The sequence below is a fragment of the Sus scrofa genome, chromosome 7 (genome assembly GCF_054392235.1).
Source record: "Sus scrofa isolate SSC_HxYL_T2T_F1_AM1 chromosome 7, Sscrofa_HxYL_maternal_Yorkshire_Landrace_v2.0, whole genome shotgun sequence".
NCBI classification, from domain to species: Eukaryota; Metazoa; Chordata; class Mammalia; order Artiodactyla; family Suidae; genus Sus; species Sus scrofa.
Window position 1 is genome coordinate 68,153,026 of NC_139389.1, and position 27,671 is coordinate 68,180,696.

The 27,671-nt window shown below is 50.4% G+C and overlaps 2 long non-coding RNA genes across 3 annotated transcripts in view; one reads left to right on the plus strand and one right to left on the minus strand.

Moving 5' to 3' along the window:
• Nucleotides 1-27,671, plus strand: part of LOC110261566 (uncharacterized) — a 125,569-nt gene that overhangs the window by 65,694 nt on the left and 32,204 nt on the right. The window lies entirely within an intron of this gene.
• LOC146401649 (uncharacterized) lies at nt 10,629-21,243 on the minus strand. Of its 2 annotated transcripts, none has more exons than XR_014809222.1 (3): nt 21,109-21,243; nt 20,694-20,803; nt 10,629-11,182 (listed from the first exon to the last, which is right to left on the minus strand). It is a non-coding gene; the product is annotated as an uncharacterized LOC146401649 (long non-coding RNA). The 2 variants fall into 2 exon arrangements; XR_014809221.1 differs by having other exon boundaries at nt 10,629-11,854.

Sequence of the window (27,671 nt, forward strand, 5' to 3'; positions counted from 1 at the left end):
AAGAAAAGCTTAATTGATGGGGCCTCACCCCCTCCAGAGCCAGTCACGTCACTCTCAGACAGCTCCCACTATTGGAAAGATGTCTTTCTTTCTACCGAAACCCTTTGGTGGTATAGACTATATAAGCTTTCGCAGATGGACTGGAAAGTTACTTTACTCCTTGGAAACTAAGTTTTCTTATCTACAAAATGGGAATTTAACAAATATACCTCAAAGGTTTGTTTTGAAGAGTCAGCAGATAGTATAGGTAGAGTGCACGTGTGTGTGTGTGTGTGTGTGTGTATGTGTATGTTAAGTGCTTAGTGCAGAAACTCTAGCACTTGGAGTAGAAGCAGATGGAAGTAATAGTAAAAGCTCTTGCTGTTACTGAACCACAGCTGGTGTTGTTATGCTGGGAACCAATTCCCAGAGGTGCCAGACCCTGGCACGGGGAGAGGCAATGTGAAAACCAAACTGAAGTAGGGGCTGGCAGTAGGACCCTCACTGCTGCCCTGCCTGCATGGCTGTTCCCTCTCTGGCCCAGAGCTTCTGTCATGCACAGTTGCCTGGGGTTGCCAGGTGGTGGCTGGAAGATCCAGAGCTTTGCCGAGAGACTTGTGTTCAGACCCCGGCTCTGCCTTTCCTCCTGGGTGATTTGGAAAAGATGCCCATGCCTCTGTTCCTCCACCCACCCATAGTGTGGAACTGAGGATAATGAACCCAGTGGGTAGCTGTGAGTCTTAAACAAGGTTCCGTGCTGTGTCCGGTACAGCATCTAGCATGTGGCAGGCTTATGCACTTAGGCAGGGCTTATCTTGCCTCTCCACAGTGTAAGTTTTATTCCAGAATGGATTCTTTTGCCCTTGGTGATCTAGTGGTCTACACTGACGCAGAGTATCTGGTTATCTTGTCTACACTGACTCAGCTGAGGAGCAGGAGGCCTGGGTTCTAGTCCTGGGCCTTGACACTTAGGTCAAACCCCTTCCCCTCCCTGGGTCTCAGTTTTCCCATCTCTAGATTGGGTGTGGCATCCCCCATACTGTCCCCACTGAGCCCCATGGCCCAGATGGCCTGCGGGTGTGGAGGGCTTAGTTTTGAGGGGCAGTTTGCCCTGACAGACCTGGGAGATGGATGGACAGAGCAGGATCTCTGGCCCCTTTTCACCCTGACAGGAAGCCAGGCACTTTGTGCTTCTGAGGGCCTGAAGGCAGAAGCAGGCAGCCTCTCGCAGATTTGTATTCTGGGTCATCCATCCATCAGCCCGGTGCTCACTCCTTCAGACCAAAAGAGAAGGGGACTCCTGGGTGTCAGTGCCATCCCTCCTCTGCTCGGGCTCCCCTGTAGCTGCACTTTGATGCCTGGGAGTCTGCTCCTCAGCACCGGCACAGGCGGCTTCCCCTGCAATTTGGCTCACCTACCTTTGGGCCTTGGCTCCTCAATCAGCCATGCGCATGCTCCCTGCAGCAGCAGCAGCCAGGCGCTTCGAGATCAACGCGAGCCCTTCCCTTCCTCCAGGGAGCCCTCCTGGCTCCTCCAGCCCACACCACCCTCTCCCTTCCCAGAGTCTGAGCCGCATACTTCAGCTCCCGCTCACCCTCTGCCCTGCCCTGGGCTCTCACTGTTCTTTGGGTAATTCTCTCACCTCATTAACTCCATAGATGGGAGCTTCAGAGGGGAAGGCCCAGCACACCTCCTTCCCTACCTCCCTGGGATGGAACCACAGTGCTTCTGAGGCTGCCAGCTCATTGGGGAACGTGACGTGGGGCATCAGGTAAGGGGCAGGGGCCAGGTCTTGGCTGTGTTGCTCCAATGTTTTGGCTGCCAAGAGGGACATGAACCCCTACCATGAGGCCCAAAGCTCCTTGGGGACCACTCTCTGGTCTCGATAATGAAAACGTCTCCTGTGAGTTGAGGGTCTCAAGAATTCAGAACGTCTCATTCCTGCAGCCATTTGCCAGTGTGGGCTTGATTCCCCCTCACCGACAGAAGAGATATCCAGGCATCCAGGTATCAAAAGAAGTGTTAGACTTCCCAAGGGCACAGAGGTACCAAGGCAGAGATCCTGGCTAGAACCCCAGGTGCTGACTCCCAGCCTCTTACTCTCTGTCTGTGACTTTCACGGCAATGAGGTGGGAGGTGGTGTGGGAACAGCAGTGAGTGAGCTGCAGCCTTTCCTGCTTCCTTCAAGCCTTCTCTGCTGGAGACGGGCAGACAAGGAAGGAGGCAGAGCAGAGAAGCAAAGCTGGAGACTCAGTCTGGCCCGTGTCACCTGGGATGGATGCTATCTGAAAAGCCTGGGGGTGGGTGGATGTGAGTATAGGCCACCTGCTGCCCCAGCACCGGCCACGGAGACCCTGTGAACTCCTGTTCCATGTTCCTTCCTGCTTCCCCAGCGGCACACGTGATCTGAGCATCTCTGGAGCCTCTCTAGCTCCAAAAGTGAGCCTGGAAGTGAGGGTGACTAAAGTGATGGTATTGGCTAGAGGCTAAGATCCAGCTCAGAGGCCCCTGCCTCCCTTCCTGTCCTATATCCCAGGAAGCTTTGCTCTCTGAATCTCTCATCCTGTTTTCAGTAAAAGCTGGAGTGGGAAGGTCTTCCCCTCTCTGCATAATTTTGCCCTGGCCCATTTTCTTCCTTTTTCTGCACCTGACTCCAGTAGGGAAAATACAGCTAGTCAGCATTCCTTCCCACTGGCCCAGCAGAAGCTGCCAGCAGAGGAGTTCATACGTGTGTGTGTGTGTGTGTGTGTGTGTGTATTTCCTAAAGACGGGCCAGGCTTCCCCCATCAGACAGGCAGGGACCCTGCCTTGCCCAACAGAGCTTGCAGAAAAGATGGCTCCAAAGATCAAGGCCTCCTCAATCTCCCTGGCAGGTTCAGGGAGTAGAAGATGCTGGCAGTCAGAAGAAGCCAGGCCACCACAGTAGCCACCATCCAAAGGCTTGGCCCGGGCTGCCAGCAGGCCCTGATGCTGAATTCAAGGCCACAGAGGGGTGGCGGGAGGAACCAGACCAGAGCTGGCAGCTAGAGGACTAGACACATGATGCTCAGCATTGGCCAGGAGTAGGGAGAAGGGTCAGCACGACCCCTCATTTATCATGTGGGGAAGCTGAGGCTCAGAGGGGGACAGGGCTCTGCCAAGTGTTGTGGATAAGGACTGAAAATAGGTCTTTGGATTTCAATTTTTTTTTTTTTTTTTACATCTATCATGTCACATTGTTCCAAAATCAATAGCTGGAAAGTATATTTATCTCTATTCATTGCTCATTTCCCAGATGCTTCTGGGGTACCAGGCCCTGTCCCGAGGCTCTGTGAGATCTGGGAGTACATGAGGTTGCTCCCTCTGTGGCCAGGCAGGACCCAGTTGACTGTTCAGGAGCTCTTACAGCCCTTGGGGTTAAGAACTGTGCAAGAGAATGTGCTGCAATAAAGTTACAGGCAGACCACAATGGGACATGGAATAGGACGGAGAGAGAAGGAGGGAATTTTGCTTGCTTATACCTTAACATCGTTCCCAAAAGGTTTAGGGAGGCTCTGAGGCTGTGTCCATAAAGGTTTCTAGGGTATGACCTGACCCTGAAGGATAAGTAGGATTTAAGGAGCACAAGGTGGAGACGGGCATTCCAGGAGGGGAATGAGTGGTGCAACGATACAGAACATGTGTGAAGCCTCGTGAGGCCCAGGGTAGCTAGAAAAGACGGGGTGGGGGGGATGCTGAAGGAAAGGGGGGCACTATTCAGACTCCCTATTTACCAGCTCACTGTGGGCACCCTTGTGGATAAGCCCACCTCTCCAGAGGCTGATCTCCTTAGCGTTAGTCACTGTATTGTCTGAATAATGTGCTATAAGAAACTCCCTGTATTCAGTGGCTTGAAATAATGAACATTTAACTTACTATTCTGGGGGGTCCACAATTTAGGCTGGGCTCTGCTGGGTGATTCTTTAGGTCTCAGTTGGGCCCACTCACATCTCTGGAGCTCAGCTGGCTATTGGCTCCCTGAGGCTAGCCCTGGCTGGGGCAACTACGATGACTTGGCTTTGCTCCACATATCTCTCATCGCCAGCAGGCTGGCATGGGCATGTTCTCAGGATGCTGGTGGAGCACAGGTAGGCAGGCTTTGATGTAAAAACCTTTCAAGCCTGCTGGCATCTCATTGGCCAAGACAAGTCACATGACTGGGCTCCGTCAGGGGAGAGGGGCAGGATAGGGTGAGGAAGAGCAATACAGAATCACACAGTAAAGATCATGGACCCAGACAGGGTGAAGCTTTGGGCCATGAATGTGATTCACCAGAGTCATTTCCACCCAGCCTTGCTTGGCACGCATGTCTACCCCACATCCCTGAGTAAGGGCAGAGCAAGCCTCCAGGACCTAGTTCAAATTCTGCCTTATCAGGGAAGCCCTCCTCCATGGCTTAGCCCTCAACTTAGTTCAACTTCTTGGTCCTGTGAGGGCTCCTGTGTGTGTGTGTGTGTGTGTGGTCACCACCTCAACCAGATGGCAGGAACTAGTGAACAGGTGCCTGTTTCTTTGTCATCCCACCATGCTGGGCTGTGGAGCACAGAGGTGAACCAGACACATCCGCTGCCCTCCAGGAGGCCCAGTTCTCTGAAGCAGACACTTCTGCAAGCAGTGATAACCCAGCATGACAAGGACCAGGACACGAAGACCACAGGGCACAAAGAGAGACCAGAGACAACAGTGGGCCCAGCCTGACAGCCAGGAAAAGCTTTCTGAAGCTTGATTTACAATGTTGTGCCAATTTTTGCTGTACAGCAAAGTAACTCAGCATCGTGTTCTATCCCTGGAGATTGGTTATAGTTCCCTGTGTTATACAGTAGGACCATGCTTTTTATCCTTTCTTATCCGTTCTAGTAATTGTTTTCATCTCCTAACCCCAAATTCCAAGTCCATCTTTCTCCCTTCCTCTCCTTGGCAAACCCAAGTCTGTGCTCTCTGTCTGTTTATGTGTTATAGATGGGTTTACTTGTGCCATATTTTAGATCCCATGTATAAGTGATACTGTATGCTATTTTTCTTCTCTTTCTGACTTACTTCACTTAGTTTGATAATCTGTAGTTGCATCCGTGTTGCTGTGAATGGCATTATTTCATTCTTTTTAGGGCTGAGTAGTATTCCATTGTACAAATGTACCACATCTTCCTAATCCATTCACCTGTTGATGGACATGTAGCCTGTTTCCATATCTTGGCTATTGTGAATAGTGCTGCTATGAACATAAGAGTGCAAGTATCTTTTTGAATTCTAGTTTTGTTTGGATATGTGCCCAGAAATGGGATTGCTGGATCAGACGATAATTCTGTTTTTCGTTTTCTGAGGAACCGCCATACTGTTTTCCAGTGATTGCACCAACTTATGTTCCCACCACCAGTGTAGGAGGGTTCCCTTTTCTTCACTTCCTCTCCAGAATTTATTATTTGTAGGCTTTTTAATGATGGCCATTTTGGCCTGTGGGAGGTGGTACCTCTTTGTAGTTTGGTTTTGCATGTCTCTAATAATTAGCTTCAAGAATGTAAAACTCAAGTGGAGTCTAGAAGCTGAAGAGAGGAAAAGGAGTGGACCAGTGCTTTTAGGCAGGGCTGGGAGAATCTGTTGTCTGCAGAGAGGACAGCATGGGCAAGGGCCTGGCAGAGAGAAGAGATGGCCATGTTTGAGGAGTAGCCATGGCTGGGGGAAGTGGAACCCAGGGGGGTGTGCTGGGGAGAGTGGGGACGAGCCTGGAGAGGTTGACAGAGGCCATGCCACTGCACCTTGGGTGTTGCTGCAGGATGAGGGAGGCAATGAAACTGAGCTGGGAAGCTGGCTCTGGGTTGGATGGGACAGAGCATGTGTGACAACAGTCCCTGGGAGAAGAGGAGAAAGGCCTGACCCAGGCAGAGGTAATAGAACCAAAGAAGAGGGAGTGGATTAGAGAAGTGGTTTAGAATCTGTAGGACTTGGTGACATTTAAGGTATGGCCCCCAAGGTAGGGCCCAGTGTTCAGGAGCTAGAACTGAGGGTGTTGGGGTCCCCGAAGTCTAAGTGTTAGAAGGGCTGCCTTTGGGAGATTGTCTGCTGGTTAGATGTCGTGGGACATAGGCTAGGGTCCCCTGGAGGAGCCAGGGTCCCCCAAAGGTTAGGGTTCTGGGCTGGGCCTGGGCTGAAGACAGGCTTTAGGGCCCCGATTCTGCATGGCACCCGCCCGAGGGCCCCGGCCTCCCTCTGAAGCAGCTTGGCACAGCCTGTCTTCCCCCGCCCACTTCTTCATCTCACACATCCTGACATGACAGCACTGCTGACAAAGAGCAGAGGGATCTTGAAAAAGCCACCGAAGAAAGGAAGCATCAAAGCCCCTTCGCAGACCTGTTGTCTCCCCCCAGCTCCAAAGTCTGCTTCAGGCACCCGACTTACATCACAGGCCTGAGGGGGACTGACTGGTGACCAGGGAGGCGCCAAATCATATGTCCCTTCCTTTGGAGTTTCAGAGACAGCCCTGACCTGCCAGCCCCCTGTTTCCCACCAGGGGTGGAGGGCCTACCCCACCTGCCCCTTCGGGGCCTTTGGCGCCTTCTCCCCTGACCTCGGGCCTCAGGGAGCTGCCCCTCCTTTCCCACAGCATCCTCAGGCCCTGGGGGTCCCTTTGAGAAACAGCTATGCCCTCAGGCCTAGAGCAAGGGCTTCTCTGCTGCCTCAGTGAGCAGGGACTCAGCCTGTCTTTCCTGAAGAAGTGGGACTAGCTCTCAGTCAGCTACTCAGGGCAGTGAGGCCCCTGGATGTCAAATTAAGAATTCCCTGGGGGAGAACCATGCTCTGAAGGAGTCTCTCCTTTTTTGATTTTTGGGTAGCCACTGGGTTTGGGACAAGCCCTGGCTGCTGAATCCAGAGACCTGGGTTTCTCTCATTTGATTTTGGGAAACCTCTTTGGTCTTCAGTTCCTTCAGCTCAGAAGGGTCTCAGAAGCCTTGGAAAGCTGGTGTGTGCCTACAATAAAGTTAATACATCTGAAAAGGTCTAATAGGGCCTAGCACATAGTAGGTACTAATTTTTTTAAAAAAATTATTGATTCGGTAATGTGCATAAGAAGCTTCCATGTGCATGCTACTCTTTGTACTAGAGGAAACCCCAGAAGGGAAGGTCCTTGAGGGGAGGAACCTTGGAGAGTATACAGGTGGGTCCAGTGGAGCGTCTCTGTCCCACAGCCTGTGTCAGAGCACACGGGTCATGATAAACCCAGCCAGCAGGTACCAGGGTGGGAGAGCTTGGTGTTAACAACACAAGTCAGGCATCCGGGGCTGCAGGAGCTGGGGCAGGAGATGGTGGGGTTGGCAGGTGATCAGGAGGAAGGGAAATGATCCGGGTCGAGCATTTTGAAAGTCAAGATGTATGGAGACATAAGATGCCCTCATAAACCCAGCATGGTGTTGGCCAGGGACCATCTGGGGGGCTCTGTCCCCTGGAAGGAAGAGGCTTTAGTCAGTGAATGCTGGATCCCTTGATTGACAAGGGACATGTCCTACTGGTCTGACCCAGGGAGACCAAACAGTCCTACACTGCAGGCTCTGGGCCAGGTCTCCCTGGACTCAGGACAGTGGGGCAGCATGGCCTTGGTGCTCTGGGGCACCAGGGAGCATTTGCTGCCCCTGGTAAATGCCAGCACTTTTGCTGCTGGAACTGGAAGCCCAAGGAGAATCCTGGCGCACAGAAACTGCATGTGGACCAGGGTGTGATTAGAATGTGAATCCTCTTCTTGGCCTTTAGAAGCAAGCCCTGGAGTTCCTGGGCAAGAGGAGCAGGGCTGGTCAAGATGTAGAGAGGGGTGGGGAGAACCAGAGAGAGGCAGAACGCACCCAAGGCTCCTCCAGGGCAGGGGCCTGCATATTGCTTTTTCCCCAAAGCCCAGCCAGAGCCTGGTGCGGTGGCAGGGGGAGTGTTTGTCAAATTGGTTTGATAAGGGAAATGCAGAGTGAGATACAGTCACAGAGTGGGGGAAACAGACGGAGAAACGGAGAGATAAAGAGACATGCAGAGTCAGGTAGAAAAACCTAGAGAGAGAATGGAAAACGGAGAAAGGAGAGAAAGAGAAATAAAACAGCAGAGACAGAGGAGAGAGAGAGAGAAGATAGCGTCTTCACCAAGCCCCAAAATAGCAGTGCTGGTGCCGGCAGCCTGCCCTGAGATGGCCCCTTAATTGGGGCTGAATTCAGCATTCTCTGAGACCAGCGCAAGTGTCACCGAGGACGGCATGTGCTGGGCTGAGGTTGACAGAAAAGGCCCAGCTGGAGCTGGAATGTGTGCAGGGTGTGTGGCTTCCTGCCCCCGGCTCCCCACGCCTCCTCCAGCTCCCACCATGCACACTCAGCTCACTCCCGCATGCTGCTCTGAGAAGGTGGCTCAGCTCTGGGGAGGTCAGGGCTTTTCCTGCTCACCTGGGCCTGGCTGTGGGGAGAGGGATTGGGCCGAAGGAGCAGGGAGATGGTGGAGGGGAGCGGATGCTCATTGCATTTGGGGAAGAAACAGAGGTTGGAAAGTTGGATCCTTGGTGCTGTTATTTTAGGGACAAGTTACACTTTGGCAAACCGATCTCAACAGGCTGATTTGTCTGCTCGTGTCCTCTCTTCCCAAAGCCAGCACTCAGTTGTGTGGCCCAAGCAGCCATAATTTCAGGTAATCCCCCTCTCTAACCCATTTCCCCCCCACTGCTTAGGAAGAGGAGCTGCTCTTGTGTCTGAAGGGAGCACAGCCTTTGCTCCAGCCGCTATAAAAGAAGATCTGGCTGGACTCCATTTCTCCTTAGGGTAAAATCCAAATGCCAGCTATTCCTCATGCCATGAAGAATTTTTGTTGGATGCCAAGAATTTTCCAACAGCATGAAAATCAAGACTAACAGACAGGGAGAGGCGAGTTGATTGACCATCACCCACCTCCCTGCTCTATCACATGGAAAATTTAAAACTTTTCCTATAGACTTATACCCCATCTGTGCTTGTGATACTTAGTACTGGCTTTATTTAAAGGCATTCCTTGGCAATTATGTGGAAGGTGCCTGAAACCCAAAAGAAGAGGGGAAGGAAATTCATATTTGTTGAGCGCATATTTACATGCCAGATACTGAGGTGAACAGGTTTCCCTGTGTTGCATCATTTAACTCCTGTAACAGGCCTGTGATTTTTTATTATCATTTCTGTTTCAGATATAGGAATCATAGCTTGAAGAGATTATGTAAATTGCTCAAGTTCACCTAGTTGGTTAGTGAAGAAGCTGGAACCCAAACTTGGATCTTCTTGTCTTCAAAGCCCATTTGACTATGCCAGGTGACTCATAGAACATCAGGGAAGGCCCGCTTCTAGAAGCAAGACTGAGGACCACCATAGAAATTGGGGTGATCAGTCTTTAGGAGACTGTGGAAAAGCTGATAGGCAAGGCAGCTCCACTCTGCCTTAGTGGGCCTGGATCCAAGTAGTCAGATGGTGGGCAGGGGTGTCATGGGGCCAAGACTTTAGGTTTGGTTCACCTGGAAGCAGACTATGGGGTGATTTGTATGTAGAACATTTGTTGGGGGTGTCATCTCAGGGCCAGTGCTTTTGGGGGAGGAAAGGGAGCAGGATTGGGCAGAGGGAGAGGTTGGGCTGCAATGCAGTCTCAAGGAAAGCCTCAGTTGATTCTGCAGGAGCTCTGATGCTGGGATGAGCCTTTAGAGTTGTCTTGAGTTGAGCTAAGGGAGATGGGCTTTTATGCCCTGTCATTGACCCATCAGTCATTGGGCATTGGCTGCCCTCATAAGGGGATGTGACCTTGGATAAGAACAGGTCCTTCAGCTGAAGATGTTCCATTGAGAGTGGACATTACGAGAGCTGTCAAACAACCACCTCAGATCAGCTGTGAGAATAAATCCTATTAGGGCCATCTGGGTGGTGCAGCACAGCCTCCATGACAAAGTTTCTCAGTGATACAGTGGGAAGGGTGGCTGGGAAAGACATCTAAGCATAATTAGATGGTCAAAGACCATGGTTAAGGATTTCCTAGGGGCAGGTATTCTTACAGCTTATGGGACAAAGAAAAGGAATCTGGGCTGAGAAATCCTGGAAGGCAACTTGAAGTTTGAATATTCCCCTTCTTCTCCCTGTGCCAACAATACCAGACAGAAAAGGTGCCCCGGATTGGATTCTGGAGAGAAAATTAAAGCTGAGGACAGAGTCCTCCCCTGGCTCACATCCAGAAGGACCTTGAGTGCCTAGCTCATTGTGTGGAGCTGCAATGAGTAGGAGGATAAGGAGAAGAGAACAAAAGAGAAAAGTAAAGGACAGGTTGGTTCTGTCTCAAGGCATCCACATGCAGGCTGAGGGTGCAGCCTCATCTGTGGGAGCAGGAAGAGAGCAGTACACAGTGTGATCCCAGCCTGTCTTGGGTGTTTCTGCCAGATCTTGGGGTAAATGAATTCCGAGAAGGGAGCCAGCAAGGTAGAAAAGTCAAGGAGAGAGTCTCAGAATGGAAGAGACTTAGGATGAGCCTTGAATAACCGAGAGGAGTCAGGCAAGCAGTGATCTACACTCCTGAAATGTCCTCACACATCCCTCTGCTCTGTGACCTTGGAGAAATGAGGCAGTGCTCACCCAGAGCTGGACCGTCTCTGGATTAAGAAGTGACCCAGAGAAGCACCTAGTTCTTTATTTTTTAAAATTATTTTTTCCATTATAGCTGGTTTACAGTGTTCTGTCAGTTTTCTACTGCACAGCAAGGTGACCCAGTCACACATACATATATACATTCTTTTTTCTCACATTGCCATGCTCCATCACAAGTGACCAGACATAGTTCCCAGTGCTATACAGCAGGATCCCATTGCTTATCCATTCGAAAGGCAATAATTTGCATCTATGAACCCCAAATTCCCAGCATCCCACCTAGTCCTTTCTTTTACCTTTTTAAACCCTCTTTGCCTTCCCAGGCACCCTGGATCTGTCCGTGGTGCTGAATCTCAGGGGGCTTGTCCAAGCCTCACCTTGGGAGGACCAAGGCTGAAGTTTTAGTTTTTCCTTTTATAAGAAAGTAGCAAGATGAGCCTCTTCACAGCAGGTTTGTGTATGGGGGCTGCAGCTGATACCAGGAGACCTGCCTCTGGATTCTCCTTCACTGGGCAGAGCAGGACATGAGAAGTATATCTGTCCAGCCTCATGAACAGAGCACAAGGCCACATCCTTTGTGCCTATGAGCAGAGCATAATGTGGGAAATTAAAGGCTTGCCATCAAGGGAGCTCCCTTTTGGTAGTGGAACCATTTTTTATCTTGAATGTAGTGGTGGTAATATAGATTTATACACGTGATAAGCTTATAGAACTATACATATACACATACAAAAAATAAGTCCATGCAAAAATGGGTAAAAACTGAGTAAGATCTGTAGTCTGGTTAATTACATTGTACCAATGTCAATTTCCTTGTTTTGAAATCACTATGATTGTTCCTGCATTCCCCCATACCATCAGGGAGGCTGAGTGACAGGTACTTAGAACCTTTTTATATTATTTTTGCAACTTCTTGAAGTCTACAGTTATTTCCAAATTTAAAAACAAAAACAAACAAACAAAACCCACATGTGCCCAATGGCTAGGCCTTCTTAAGTTCCTCTCATCTGTTGCTTTTTGTTCAGCCATCTAGATCCTTTAGAGCTCTGCTCAAGGCTTTTCTTCTCCAGGAAGCTTCTTGATTACACATGCCCCCTTCTAGGTCTCTGTAGCACTTATGCTGTGAACTCATAGCCAGGCCTCTGTCCTCCTTACTTTTGTGTGTCCGTTTTACCTCCTCAACTGCACTGAGAGTTCCCTGAGTGTGGGGGTTGGTGTTGTATCTTCTGGGTCTTTCATCTTCTTCTCAGATCCTGAGGATACACAACTGGTGCTAAATTATCACTTGGTGACAGACTGATACATAGCTGCTTCCCAAGGGACCCAGGTTTTCCCAAGCCTTTCATTGCCTCCCTCCTTCCACAGCTCCTGTCCAGCTTTGCAGCAGCCTGTCTCCAACAAACACACACAGAAGTGAGCAAACATTGAACTTGGAGCCACTAGAGCTACTAGATCATGAACCCCTTACTGAATATCCACATCGCGACAGTGCTTAACATGCATTGTATCTAATCTAAGCTTCATAACAACCCTGCAAAGGGGGACAGACATACTATAGAGAGGGGTGGAAGGGACAGAATGGAAAACCAAGTTCTGTTTCCCAGCTCTGCTAGCTGCAAGTCATGTAAACTTGTGTCAGTTGCTTAACCTCTCTGATCTTCAATTCCTTCATCTGTAAAATGGGAGAAGGGTACCTTCATCCCAGGGATTTTGTGAGAGGTAATGAAATGACCTTCACAGCATTTGTTATTCTGTGGATTCCTCAAAGTCAGGGCCAGGCCTGAGATGTGGTGGGAGTTCACTATGGGTTGTTGAAGTTACCAGCAAATGACTTAATGATTGAAAGAATGAACAAATGCTTTTAAAGTGCTCCCTCAGTGTTGAGCACAGGGCAGGAACTCTCTAAATGTTAGTTCCTCCCTATGTTCCTCTTCATTCCACTCCAGCCCTTTCTGGCATGAGTTCCCATCCAAACAATGCCAGAATGGTAGAGAAGCTGTCAGTCCCTTCTGGCTCCAAAGGAAGGAAAATGTGCCCTTTGCTGTCTGGGGAGTCTGGACATGGGAAGAAGGCAAGTCTAGACCATGCTTCCTCTGCCCTTGAGCTCATTGTCATGGGACAGGTGAAGGCTGTGCAACCCAGTAACATGTAACAAGGGTGGCGGCTGTTCAGAGGCCTTATTCAGGGTGCCTAGAGAGTGAACTCCAGGGGTGAGGCCTGAAGCCCCAGTGTTTTCCCACAAAGCAGCCCCATGCAGAGGGGTCGGGGGGTCCAGGGAGGTCTGTGGGACACTCACCTTTAGGGAAAAGGCAATAGGGCCTTAGGGCATCTGTATGCCTGTCCCTCACCCAGAATCTTGGAATCCAAGCTTGTGAGAAACCCTGCATATTATTAATATAAGTTTAAGAGAGTTGATTCCTCTCTAAGAAACTGGTCTAAGGCTCGAAACCCCTAAGGGCGGGACTTACTAGCCCTTGGGTGTGGCCATTCACTGCTTGCCCTGATGGGAAGGGCAAGAAGAGCCATCTCCACATTTCTGGAATCCAGAGGTGCTTGAGCCAAGCTGAGAGAGCAGTGACTGCATAGCAGAAGGTTCCATGGCTAATTATTTTCACATCGATCCCTGGGCCAGAATCTTGCATTTGCCTGGAGGGTGTCAAGCTGATAGGTTAATCCCTTGGGGAGGGGTGACGCAGCTATAGAATTCACACTAAAGTGCAAATGATTGACAGGCCAGGTTCTTCCCTGTCTGATCAAGGCCTGGCCTGCTGGCCCCAAACCCAGAAATCTGTAGGGCCATGCCATGCAGTTTTTTGCCTCCAGGGCTGTTTGCCTAGATGGATAGCCAGCATATTCCTAATGCTCCCTCTCCCCTTGGCTCCAACATCCCACCTCCCCTTTGCCCCCAAGATTATTGGGTTTAATCCATATACCCCTGCTTTGACCTAGCTCCCCTCATTCTGGTTCACTTGTGCAGGCTTCATTCCTTCTGCCTCTTCCTAATTTCAGAACTGAAAAGAATTCCTGACACTTTTAAGGACCTTCTCACAAATCATCCCCCAGGATTGAACATCTATGGAACATGTCCCATTTCAAAGATGAGGAAGCCAAGCTTGTGCAAACGATAGTAAGGGAGACCCTGGCAAGCCTGGATCTAAATCCCAGGGTTCTAGGTTCTGCTTCAGTGCTCTGTTTGGGATTCCTGCCCCTACCAGCTTCCAGTCTGCCAGCAAACCCCAACTGCAGTGGTTTTACCTTTTTCTACAACTGCCTTTCCCCCCAGTTCTTCCAGTGGGAGCAGGGCTAGTCTGTGTCAGCCACACTTCAATCTTGCCTCTAAGGGTGAACATTTTTTCCTAAGATATTTAGTGGAATGAAGAAGGCTCAGGCTGGGTCCCAAATGCAGTCCAATTTCTGGACAGTCAGGGCTTAGTTTTAGGAGCTAGGGGCTAGAGGGCGTCCCAAATGGTGACACAAATATGGTCTTTCTCTTTGGTTTTGAAAGTAGGAAAGGACATATAGCCATGCCCACATGGCTTTACTGTGTGTCTTTCTCTTCACTCAGGACCTCGCTGCAAGCCAAGTGCTGTGGGGGAGAAAGAGGCAAAGCCCCTCCTCAGGGTGCTCCTGGCTCTGGATCAGCCTCACACAGGGAACGGTTTCCAAGCACATTGGTTTCCTATGGCTGCCATGACAAAGCATCACACATTTGGTGACTTAACACAAGTTAATTTTCTTACGGTTCTGGAGGTTGGAAGTCTGGCACAGGTCTCACTGGCTAAAATCAACATGTTGGGGGAGTTCCCATTGTGGCTCAGCAGTCATGAGCCTGCCTAGTATCCATGAGGATGTGGGTTTGATCCCTGGCATTGCTCAGTGGGTTAAGGATCTGGCGTTGCTGTGAGCTGTGGTGTAGGTTGCAGATGCAGCTCTTATTTGATCCCTAGCTTGGGAACTTTCATATGCTGTGGGTACAGCCCTAAAAATCAATAAATAATAAAAATAAAATAAAATAAAATAAATGTGTTGATAGGGCCGTATTCCTTCCTGGAGGCTCTAGGGGAGAATCTGTTTCCTCTCCTTTTCCAGCTTCTAGAGGCTGCCTGCATTCCTTGGCTCATGGCCTCTCCCTCCATCTTCAAAGGCAGAAATGCTAGCCATGTCTCTCTAATATAGCACTCAGACACTGGCTCCTTTGCCTTCTGCTTCTCCTTCTACCTTGTGATGCCATTGGGCCAACCTGTATAATCCAGGGTCATTTCCCTATTTTAAGGTCAGCTGTTTAACCACTTCAATTCCATGTGCAACTTTAATTTCCCTTTGACATATAATGAAACACATTCATGGGTTCCAGGGATTAGGACATGGATATCTTTGGGGGGCGGGGGGAGGGATTAATCTGCCTGTCATACCAGGTAATGAGGCAGTGGTACTTTCACTATCTACCAGTGGGAGCTGGAGACCCAGGTTCTCATTTTGGCTTGCCCCCAGCTGGGGTGTGGCCTTGGATGGGTCCTTTTTCTCTTGGGCCTCAGCATTCCTTCTATATTCAAAAAGGGTAAAATAGATAGTGGCTGTATTAATTAGGATGTAGTTGGGCTCTGAAACACAGACACCCAGCAATAATTCAGTGGCTAAAAAACAAACAAACAAAAAAAAAAAAAACCCAGCCTGTTAAAGCAATCCAAGATGAACTTCCCAGGTGTACAGTCTCTGCTCTGTGTGGTCATTCATGGTTTGAAGTTCTTGCTCAGTCATAGCTTGAGGCTTTACTACTCAATGTCTGGTCCCTGGGCCAGTAGCATCAGCATCACCTTGGAGCTTTTTAGAAATGCAAATTCCTGGTTTCTACCCCAAAAGTTATAGAATCAGACCCTCTTAGGGTAGGGCCCAGCAATCCATGATGTAACCATCCCTCTAGATAATGCTGATGTACTCGGAACACTAGGACCACTGCTCTAGGGCCCTGTACTTAGCTGTTTGGTTGCAGCTGCATCCCAGGCATGTCTGAATTTGGGCTCATTGGAAGGGTTAATGATGGACACACTTCTAAGACTTCATGGCCCAGGCTTGGAAATGGCATAGACTGTATTGCTATTGGTGAGAATTTTGTCCTGTGACTACACTTAGTTACACAGAAGCTTGGGAAATGTAGTCTCTAGCTGAGCAGCCATATGGCTAACTACAAGTCTATCATTTTGGAAAAAGAGGAGGATGAATTTGGGTATATAACTAGCAGCCTCCACTATAATTCCTTAATTCTCCTCCATCTCATAGGAACAATGAGAGCTGTCCAGATCACAGGCCTCATCTAAAAAGCGAAATACACCCCAGAGGTGTGTCCTCATCTATTCCAACTCAGCCATAGCCTCAACTGCCTGGCCATCCCAATGGCAATTGCCAAGGTCATTGTCCAATTTGGAATGAGAGTGAGAAGAGGAGAGAGGAGGAAATGGCTTTACAATATTTTGGCCCGATTCAGTCTGAGTAGACGAAATTTGGGGTCGAGGGACCTTGTTGAGGATATTGGATGTACTGACTCTAATTTGCCCCCTTGGAATCCATAAAACACTGGAGGTTTTCAAGATATCCTAAGGACAGCAGGATGGGGACACTCTGGTTACTGCCCCTCCCCACCCCCTAGTATTTACTGAGTGTTCGCCATGTCCCAATCTCTGAGCTGTATGATGAATGAGCAAGTGACACCAGTTGCTAAGGATTCAGAAGATGCTCAAAGCTTTAAGCGGGAAAAACGAGGAAATAGCTGTGCATCCACCCCTCTCTCCTACCACATCGTTCTAGGAGCTTAAGGTAAGGCGAGAGGCCTCTTCCTTCATATGGGGCATAGCCTAGGAACAGGGGACGGACATCCTGCCTCCCCTTGGGTTCATTGTGCCTCCTGGTTCTCTCTCCTCTGTCACATTGAGCTCCTCCATTCAGATTTTCAGACCGAGTCACGGGTGTTCTGGTCGTTCACTCGCAGATGGCCTGTGTTTTTGCACCTCTCTGGCCAGTGTTGGCTGAGCTTCCTGCTGAAACTCTGCCCTGAGTCGAGCTGTCCTGAGCTTGGCGCCAGGCCATGGCTTGTGCAGAGGAAGTCTGAAGAACGTGCCTGTACTTGCTGCGGGTTGGGGAAGATGCTGCCCGTGGGCAGCTCAATGTACCCTAAGTAATGGTTCTGTGATAAATTCTGCTTAGAATTTAGTGACAGGGATGGGTTTGTGTCTCCTGAAAAGCTGGCCTTTTGTTCTGGCAGGGAGAACACTATATCCTTTTGGTTCCACTTTGGTCTGAGCTGCCAGGAACTTTGGAACTAAATTTAATGATTGATTGCAACAACCTCAATATTTCAGCATGGGATGTAGTTCTTGCTTCCTTTCCCATTCACCAGAGCTTCTCAAAGTGAGGGCTGGAGATGCCTGGAAGAGAATCAACTGGCTAAAGTGCAGCTGACTGGTCCTACTTCAGACCTACTAGGTCAGCATCCTGGTGAGGCATGGGGGCAGGGTGTTCCTAGGCATCCCAAGTCAATTCTTATGTACACTGGAGACTTGGACTCACCACTCTGAGTCATAGTGCTCTTTTATCTCAAGCATCCTCTGGTGAAGGTATGCTCTCCTTCAAATGACTTCAGGATGTGTTTGGATGCAGGAGGGTTTTGAATTATAAAAAAAAGTCTGCCATGGAATGCTATGCAGCTGTGAAAATGAATGAAGGGGCTTATTAAGAAATAAATGAATCAAGATATTCATTAGGTGAGAAAAGAAAGGAGCAGAAGAGCACTATAGGATACTATTATTTTGTGAAAAATAGGGAGTAAATGAGAGTACATATTTGGTTTTGCTTATTATAATAGGTATAAAGAAACTCTGAAAGGCTTTGTAAGAAATGAATGGCAGTTTGCGGGGGGGACTGGTGGGATCTTGGGAGTGAAAGGAAAGTTTTTGCTATATACCTTTAATTTTTTTTTTCATTTCTAAACTATGTGAAGATATTTTAGATTCAAAAAAATCATCTCTATATATCTATCTATCTATCTCTGAGCAAAAGGTGCTGGCATGTCACAGCCATGTCACCTGTTTTATTGAGACATATGTTTGGTTTCCTCTGTGTGAATGCTTACCTCACACAACCCCAGCCCAGGTCAGCCTCCTCTGAAAGGGCCCTGGAGCCCATGGCTTTGGACAGAACCAGCTATGTCCTCAGAAGTGTGCAAAGCAGAGTGAAGAAATTAGAGTGAAAATGGTTCCCACCTTCTAGGAACATTTGATGTTCAGTGCCCTTGCTCAGGAATGTTTCACCATCATTTTTGCCTGTCCAAGGGGCCTCTTGCCGAGTCGGGCTTCTCTGAGGCCCTGTCAGTAAGACCAGTCTGAATTTGAGGACTGAGTCTTCAGATCCTGACCTGGTTTGCGTCTGGGTCAACACTGGGACTAGTGGTCTGGCAGAAGGTCGTTCGAATCGAGTAACTTGTGGGAACCAGGATGGCAAAGGTCAAGGCAGGCATAATTCAGATGAGAATGAAGACAGAGGGAGCAGAGGAGGACTTCCTCTTGTGGCTCAGCGGGTTAAGGACCCAATGCTGTCTCTGTGAGGACGCAGGTTTGATCCCTGGCCTCACTCAGTGAGATAAGGATCCGGTGTTCCTGGGGCTGTGGTGTAGGCCCCAGCTGCATCTCCTATTTGACCCCTAGCCTAGGAACTTCCATATGCTGCAGGTGCGGCCTTACAAGGAAAAAAAAGAAAGAGCAGAGGAAAATAAAGGGACAGAAACCAGCTGTGAAGACCCCCGCATGGCCCTCCTTAAAAAGAATAGCTTTAGGATCCCCCCAAGATGGGAGGTGACTAAGCATCACCTTCACCACCCCAGCCTTGGTCCTTGGCTCCAGATTCTGTTCAGAACCCTGGAATGCCCACCTGCTGCCAGGCTTTGCCTCCAGGGAGCTGAGGCCTCCAGGACACCTGCTTACCCAGTTTTCCGGGGGGAGCAGCATTAGAGGTCATCCCGTCAGGCCCCTTAATTTTACAGAGAAGGTGAGAGAGTGTGGAGAGTGACTTTCCAAGGCTACGCAGCTCAGACCAAGGGTTCCCTTTGTCCCCCTGGAGCCATCAGGGCTGAAGGGGAGGGGGGCTCCCCTGAAATGCTCATACCCCTGGGGGATCCAGCAGGCAAATCAGGAAAAGGGCCTTATCTCCTCTTCATCATACTATTTATACTCTGGGGAATCTGTTCTCCCAGGTCAGAGGCAGGGGCTGACCCCAGGAGAGGGGCTGTGCCATGGGGTTGGGGGAGATCACGGAGAAAACACCCCCCTCAAAGGGCTGTAGGTAGGCAGACACGCACATCTTGGGTCATTAGGATGGCGAGTCAGGGAGACAGAGATGTTTCAGGAACACTGTCCCTAAAAGGGAGAGAGAGTGGCATAAATTATGGCTTAACACCCCCCAATAAATCCTGATCTGATATCTCAGTGTTCTTGCTGCAGGCATAAATGCTGAGCCTCTGATGGATGGATGGATGGTGTGGTTGAAATGACGGAGCATTCCTCCTGCGTCTCTCCAATCTCCCAGATGATGCTGGCCCTGTTTTAAGCTCAGTATCTATAACAAGGACGTGTCCTGTAGTGAAAGATGGTTCGGGGATGGCAGGAAAAACCTGTCTCCATTATGTCTTCTTCGGCAAGGGAGGACCGCTGGGTTGGCCTTGGGGCCAGAGGAGCTCATGGTTCTGTGGGAGGAGCGTGCATGGCACAGAGGCCCCCTCTCCCACCATGGGCCCCTCATCCCTATGTGGCCATGGTGGCGGGGTGGAGTGACTTCGGCCCCTCCCCATTGGCACAGTGCAGAGAGGTCATTTAATGCAATCTCTGTGGTTTCATTTTCTGTGGCTTGCAGTGGTGGGGCCAGGGGGTTGGGGGGGCGGTCAGGACTTGGGGAACCTGTTCCATGGACCCGAGAGTAAGAGGCCCGAGTCCTTGGCCATTTGGATCTGGAATTGACTTGGAGATGGACCCAGCCCCTTGGAGAAATTACTGGATTCCTGGGCACAGGCTCTTTTCACAGAGAAACATTTGATCCTGTGGTGGCTTTGGACCTGCTGGAATCTGCCAGGATTTCCATACTCCCCAACCTAGATCTGAGCTCTGTGCCAAAGTTCAGAAAAATCTTCCTAAATATTCTTTCCCATCTCTATGCGTTTACCTGTACAATGAGCCCACCAGGATGCAGTCCCAGCCTCTAACCTTTCAAGTCATTCTTTCTTGTCCTGCAAAGGTCAGGTTCGCACGTGGCCTCATCTAAGAAGCCTGCATGGATGACTCTGGCCTACATAGAGGGAGTTCTTCCTTCCCCCAGCTCCTCTGTGCTCACCCTGTGAACCACCTCTCACTTTGGGTTAATCCTAAGTTCCTTAGGTCCGATTGCTTCATAAGGTTCAATTCCTAGCAAAACTACAAACCTCTCAACCTCTGCCATGGGCCCCCTGCCTGCCCAGCCCTCACACAGGGTAGATCCTTAATAAATGGGAACTGAATGGCTGCCTTGAATTGGAGGACAAGTCTCTTCCCTCCCACCAGACTGGGAGGTCACCAAGCATAAAGAAGCCACCTTCTCCACCAGCCCGTTGCCTGGCACAGCGCACTGGCAGAGGATGCAGAGAGAATGGGGGCCGATAAAGCTGTGTTCAGTCCCACAAAGCAAAGGCTAAGCTGGCTCTCTCGGCAGTGGTTTGCAAAGCAAGCCTGCTCCAGATGTTGGTGCTGAATCTCCCCATGGACCCGACACTGTGCCCTCCACAAGGGCCTGAACAGGCTCTCTCCAAGGGCCTGGGGCTTCTGTCCAATAGAGCCTCTGGAAAGTCCAGGGCCAGGTGGCCTGCTGCTGCCTCTGCGTTGGGGGCTGGGGGTCGAATCCACACCTGCTCTTTTCCTGGTCTCACCAAGGGGCAGCACCAAAAGAGGAAAAGGGGTCACTTGGAGATGTCACATCCAAGCATTGGGACATCCACCTCCATGAGGCCTAGCTGGCTCATGCTCTCACCTCTGGCCTCTGGGACTCGCTACACACCGAGCCGCCTTCCCTTTGTCCTCTTACCAAGGGCCATCTGTGCAGTCTCCTCCTTTGTCAACAAAGCCACTTCTCTCGAAGAGGTCAGGTCGTCCAGGCCCCAGTGCCTGAGTCTGTCCAGGAGGGAAGTTTGTGTCCTTGGGGAAAAAAGATGATGTCACACTTATGCCAATGTTTAGCCACACTCATATCTGGGAAGTTCATCCTTGTATCCTACCCAAGTCTCTCACAGCACCGCCCAAGCCCATTTTGCTCCCTGTCTTCCACAAAGCTTGGCTTCTGTCCTCAAGCTCCTTCCCTCGCCTCTTCTTTGCCAGCTGTGTGGCCAAGATGGGGCCATCCTGTGACCTCAGTTTAAATCTCAGAGCCTGGGGAGCGGCTTTTATCATCCCCGCCAGTCAGTTCCATCTGTCTTAATTACATTTTCGATTTTGTCACTTACCGTCACTTCTTATTTCCTTCAGCGGCTGAGCGTGGCCACGAGGACCCGGGCTGGGGAGGTCCCTGCCCTCTCCAGCCACTCGGCGGTTCCCGGCTCTGTCGCTCAAGACTGGCAAATTGCTGGCACCTGCCCTGTGGAGCTCGCTGCAGAGCAGGATGAATAAATCGCCACCCTCACCCTCCACCCCAACTAAACAGCCTTGGCTGTGGCCCAAGGCTCTGATCCAGGACGTCCCTGCTGCCAACTCCTCCAGCCAGCTGCCTGCCCGCCCGCCTGCCGCCTGCCCGTGGGTTTCAGGGTGACCTGGGGCTTGTCTCCAAGGCGCTGCAGGAAGCTGTGAGGGCACCAGACTGCCCTGGGCCGGGCACCTGCTCAACTGGCCTCTTGCCTGGCTCCTTCTCCTTCTGCACTTGTTGTGAGAAGTGAGCCAGCTCATTTCACCCCGAAATAACAAGTTTGGGGGGAAAGAGTGAGGAGAGGGCCCAGAAGTAAAATGGCTTTGAAGGCTAAGTAGGATACAAATGAGGAAATTAAACTTCTACTCTGATAGCCCTTCATTATGGTTTATTATCCAGGGAAACTAATGAAATCGAGCTCATACACAAGGGGTCGGTGAGTTTGACACTCTTTTCCCATCAACAACTGAGTCCAGCTTCCAGTCCCAGACTGAGCCCTGCCACTGGTTCTAGATTGAGCTATAGTCCTTGTCACAGACTAAGCTGTGATCCTGGCTCCAGGGTGAGCTCCGCCCTAGTCACCGATTGGTCCATATCCCAGTGTCATTTCTGATCTTGGCCCTAGATGATTCCTCTAGGATGGACAGCCCTGGCCTGGCCCCTAAATGAGCCTCAGTGCTGGCCATCTGGGGCCTAGCTCCACATCCTAAACACATACACTTTCCAAAATGTCTGGGTACAAAGAGTGGCTGGTTGGGCATGATGTAACCCCAGGGCTGTGTACGCGGATTCACAGGACTGTCCTTATTCCCTGGTCCACAGGCCTACTAGAGGCACCCCTCTTGAAAGGAAAATGCTGGATGCCTTCCTGTGGAGGAGCCACAGGGAGGGGAGGAGGCAGGCCAGAAAGCAGCCACCACTTCCCGACCTCGAGCCTGTCGCTTGAGTGCATCCATCCCCATCCTGTCTTCAGAGTCTCAAAGCTAACGGCTCAGGGACACAGGTTCCTCCCTGGGGAGTGATGCCTAGCCCCTCGCCCTGCATGCCCCTTAGGCCACCACCTGTTTTCTATCCTGCTGCAGATCGAAAGTCAGCCCCCCAGCCCCACCCCCCAGTTAACCATAGGCACCACGCCCCTCTCCTCCTGCCCCTCAAGCTCTCAGGGCAGCTGGCCACTTGGGTGCAGCTCTGGGAAAGGGAGAAAAAAGTGGCCTCCGTCAGGAAGCCTTTCTCTGGCTCTCCATCTCCGGCCTGGCCTCCTCGGAGATGTTTCTGGCCACACCCTGTCCCCCCTGAGCACTCCACAACCTCTCTCTGCAGAGCCGCAGTGACACTGGCCACCCACAGCCCTAAATCCTGCTTTGTCTGTCGGTGGCATATTTATTGCCACACCCATAATGGTCAGGTGGAATTGATACTCCAGGAATGTCAACACCACACATCCTGGAGGTGATACCACGGAGGCCTCATTTTACAGTTCATGGTGCTGTGTCAGGATGTTGGCTCTGCTGCTGAAACAGGGACTTAAAGGAGACAGAAGTTTACATCTCATCCATGCAAAGATCGCAGCTCCTCTGGCATTTCTGTGACCTCGGTCGTGATGCTCTGCCATCCTAGGAGGTTGCCTTCACCATCCTCTTCTTATCCCAGCTGTCAGGAGGTGAGAGTGAGTGTTGTCAGCATTCGGCACCACCCCCACCACCTCCACTATGTTTTTACTTTAAAACAGAGCCTAGAAGCTTCATTACCCAATTTCCCCAAGTCCTTTGAGAGCGGGATTCTGGTTGTGACTAGTTCCAGCCCATGATCTTCACCCATATTCAATTTGGGAGGCTGAAAGAAAGCTGAGACCATTTCTCCTTAGGCCCATGGGAGTTGCCACAGTGGCTGCATCTTCAGGGCACTGCCTGGTCACCTTGTGTCTGCAGGTGGCTATGTCATTGGAGTGGTGTCCTGGGGCGTCCTGACCTCTAATTTGTAGCTGCCATGATGTGATCAGAAATCCTAGGGAGTTCCCATTGTGGCTCAGCAGGTTATGAACCCGACTAGTATCCATGGGGATGCAGGTTCGATCCCTGGCCTCGTTCAGTGGGTTAAGGATCCGGCATTGCCATGAGCCGTGGTGTAGGTCACAGATGCAGTTTGGATCCTGCGTTGCTGCGGCTGTGGTGTAGGCTGCAGGTGCAGCTCCGATTGTGACCCCTGGTTTGTGAACTTCCATATACTGCAGGTGCGTCCCTTAAAAGAGCAGAAAAAAGATGCTCCTGGAGTTCCCTTGAGGCTCAGTAGGTTAAGGACCCGTGTTGTCACTGCAGCGGCTCTAGTCACTGCTGTGGCTCGGAATCAGTCCCTGGCCTGGGAATTTCCACATGCTGCAGGCGTGGCCAAAAAATAGTGCTCCTTCATCTCCATCTTCTCCAGCTTTCTCCCCTGACTCTTACAGGTACTGCCTCCTCCAAGAAGTTTTTCTCTGACTCCCAAAGATGGACCAGGTACCTCCTCTGGGCCAGGGACCCGTGGGTCAACAACCCCCCCCAACCCCGGGGAGCTTTTTGGAAATGCAGTCTCAGGCCCCACCCCAGACCTCCTGAGTCAGAACAGGCAGCTTGACAACATCCCCAAGTGATTCCTGCACATTCGAGCTGGGAAAGCGCCGCTCCCACCCCACTGATTACATGGCTGGGGATCATCTGTCTGGGGTCTTTCATCTCCTACCAGACTGTGAGCTTGTTCTAAGGGCAAGAAATCTCTCTTGTTCTTTTTATCCCCTCCTCCTTCCCCAGTAAGTAGGGTTACCAGGCTGAGCAAATAAAAATACAGAATGCCCAGTAAAATTTAAATTTCAGATGAACGATGAATATTTTTTTTTAGCAGAAATACGTCTCATATGATACTGGGGGCATAGCTACACTACCCAGTGATGCATTGTTTGGCTGAAATTCACATTTCATTGGGCGTCCTGTATTTTTATCTGCAACCCCACCCCAGCTCCTGCTCAGTGCTTTGACCTGCACAAGACAGGTGTTCAACCCACGTTTGCCGAATGGAGGCTTAAAGGGCGTGCAAATGAGAGCCTCACTGTAAACCAGAGAAGCTCGCCTGCCAGTCTACTTCCCAGGGTTACCGCTAAAATAAAACTCGTGGAAGTGCTGTAGAAACGCTAAAGCTGTGTACAAATGTGGCTTGTTATCACAGTCATCATCATTGCCATCATCCAAATGGCCCCAAATATGTCTAAACTAGGCTTTGTGAGCATTTGTGTATGTCAGTAATTCTTTTATATTGCTCAGATCAATCTGGATTTAGCACATTAGGGCAGGTGACAGTATATGATAATCCTGTTATTACTCTTATTATTGCCACTATTGATATTGTTACAGTGTGCCACTTTATGGATCACAGTGATTTCTTTCCCCACAGAGAATGTTATGTTCCTGTCATGGACTTCATTGTAATAATGAGACCTGAGACCTTCCCCAGGGCTCTGAATGTTGGGGGCCTGGAAGCCCTGCCTCCCTTTTGGAAACCGGAGTGTCCTGGCCTTGAATCCTTCAGGGGAAACAAAGATATGAGGTTCATTTCTGGGTCCAAATCTAGGTCAGCTGTTCCCACTGTGCAGTCCTTGGACCAGCAGCATTGGCAACACCTGGTACCTTGTTAGAAACACAAATTCTTGGACCTCACTCCAGACCTCATGAATCAAAAACTCTGAGGGTGGGGTTCGGGAATCTGTGTGTGAACAGACTTCTGGGGGATTTGATGTACCCTAAATGTGAGAATCACTGATCTAGGTGGTTGGAAGAGGACTTGGTGCTCTGAGATCCCTTCTAATCCTGCAACTATAATTCTACTGTGTTCACCAGGATCTAGGAAGACTGGGGCCAGTGGGGTGAAGAGGAGAGCATGGGCACCAGGGGAGGGGATAATATTGGCTGGCTTGGTATCAGGCTCCATGGCCAGGGCTCTCCTTTTATTCGCAGGCTCCCCAAGGTAAAAGCGAATTTCCACTGGGACTGGGGAGGGTGGAGCACTCTAAGCAGAGGAAGTGTCATGTGCAAAGGCCCTGAGGCTTGGCAGCGAGGGGCAAATTTGGGAAAGAATGGGCTTCCAGGCTGTTGGAATCTGTGATACGTGTAAAGAGGGTCTAGAAAGACAGAGCATGGTGGTCCTTGGATGCTACAGGACCATGCAGATTTTGTTCCATTGGTTTTTGAAGGACTCTGAAGGGTTTTGAGCAGAGAGGGCCATCAGCAGCGCTGGGCCTGTGCAGAATGGAAAGGGTGAGCCAAGAAGCTGGGAGCACAGCAGGAGGCTTCCATCAGGGCTGACTCTTGCAGTCACCCAGGTGGGGCCCAGTGGTTGCACAGCATGCTGCATGTGGCCCTGACTCCAAGAGGAAAGTCCTCCAGAAAGCTATCGTTTTTCACTCACAGCATTAACAAAAATAAAACAACAGCCCTGGCTGGTTGGACTTGGCAGTTTTTCCTGGCTGGGGAATTGGGATCTGTGACAGTGACTGCCACGAACAGCCATGACAGCTCCAACACCCTCCGGCAGGTTTTGGGTCCTGAGCTTCCAGGCAAAGGCTTTGATCTAGCTGCAGCCATTGCCATGGACATTTGTGAGGGTTGTTGTTTTGCAGGGAGTGGATGGGAATAGGCACCTATAGGGAGCATGATGGCAGATGGAATCTCACCCTGGCTCCTCCCTAGCCAGTAGGGAGGAGGCCGCCCTTGGATACGGTTCTGTTAATGTCTGGAGAAGGAGGAAGCAGGGCAGGAATAGGGGTTGGAGGTGATGGAGAAGCAAAGAACAAATATTTATCCTGCTCCCATTCCCCCTCTCTCACTGTCTTCACCCTGTCCCTGCTCTGCCTCAAGGCACAGAAGCGGTCTGTCCTCCCTCTGAGGAGCATCAAAGAATATAATACCTTATAGTCTCCTGAGGACAAGCAGTTTGCAGAGCACAGCCTGTGAGGCTTTCTCATAAAAGGTATTGGCCATGGAGGCAGCAGTGGGGTCTCCTCCTGTGGCTCCATAGGAAGGAGACATTGCTAAGACGGTCTCTGGCAGGAGAGCAGGGGCATGGCACACCCCCAGTTGGTGGGAGAAAATACTGATCCTTGAGTACGATGGAGATACTCCATGGAGACACCAAATATCACTGTGTGTGTTGAGGGGATCTCTACATGGGGTTGGCCCTTGGATATCAAGGAGGGCAATTGCTATAAAGGTGACTCCATTGTGCCCCTGGGCTGGGAAGACAAGCACTACATGTGCAAGGTCCCTGGTGTAATTGTACCCGACAAATGCTTGTGGACAAATGAATGTTCCATAAATTGGCTCGAGTGGTCACTGTGACCCAGGTTCTTTTCTGACCCTGTGGGCTCCTCCCCTCAATCCCTTGGAGACAGGGCCATGGATGCCTGCAAGTCACAACATGTATCCTCTCTGCTTTCCGTGAACATCTGGTCTCACTCTCTGATGGAGGATCCCCGGGAGTGCTCCATGTATCCACTTCTTCAAGACAAAAAGTTAGATCTGGGGCTCTTCAAGACTTTGTAACCAATTCCCATTCACACAGTAGAAATGAGAAGCAGATCTGGTGTGGAAAATTACCAGCCCCAAGTCTCGAAGGGAGTCAGGAACACAGTTAGCACTAGAAGCTGGATCGTCTGACGTTCACACTAGCACTTGCTCCACTGAGTCATGTTGTCAGTCTCCAGCACCATCCCTGAAGAGGGGACGGAAATTTGCCTTAAAGAGAGCCCTGACATTGTGGGACGAGTCCTCCAGGGTTTCAGATCTCCCTGTTCCTCCATCCTCCTGACAAAGGACCTTGGGAAAGCTACTTCTCATCCCTCTGGAAGGTTCAGGCTCTTAAATTACATCGTCCATGCCTTGAGAGCAGTTGCTGGGTGTTAGGTTTGGAAAGAGAGGGACATGCAAGGCCAAGTTAGTAAAGCAAGAGAGATTTATTAAGGCATCAGATGGGGATGGGCTGAGCTCAAGATGGCACCAGCCCTGACTGTGAGGAGATGCTAGGCCTATAAATGATCTGTGGTGGGAATCTGGAGCTGGAGTTTATGGCAGGGACTTGTGGCAGGAACAATGAAGAAGGAGGAGGAGAAGGTCAAGCAGGGGTAGGGTGTCGAGTGCCATGACAGAGGGCAGTTAATCCTTGTTGGTGGTTAATCTATGCAGACAGTTGTTTTCCACAGGCCATTGTTTCTTGCTGCCCAACTTGAGCGCCCACATTCTGGCAGAGGGTGTCCCTAGCAGGTCTCCAAGGTGAACAGCTACATTTGTTGGGGGTGTGTGTGTCTGTCTTCATCCTCCTGGAAACCTGTCACTGGTGTTAGTGATTACATCTTGGGCAACATAATGG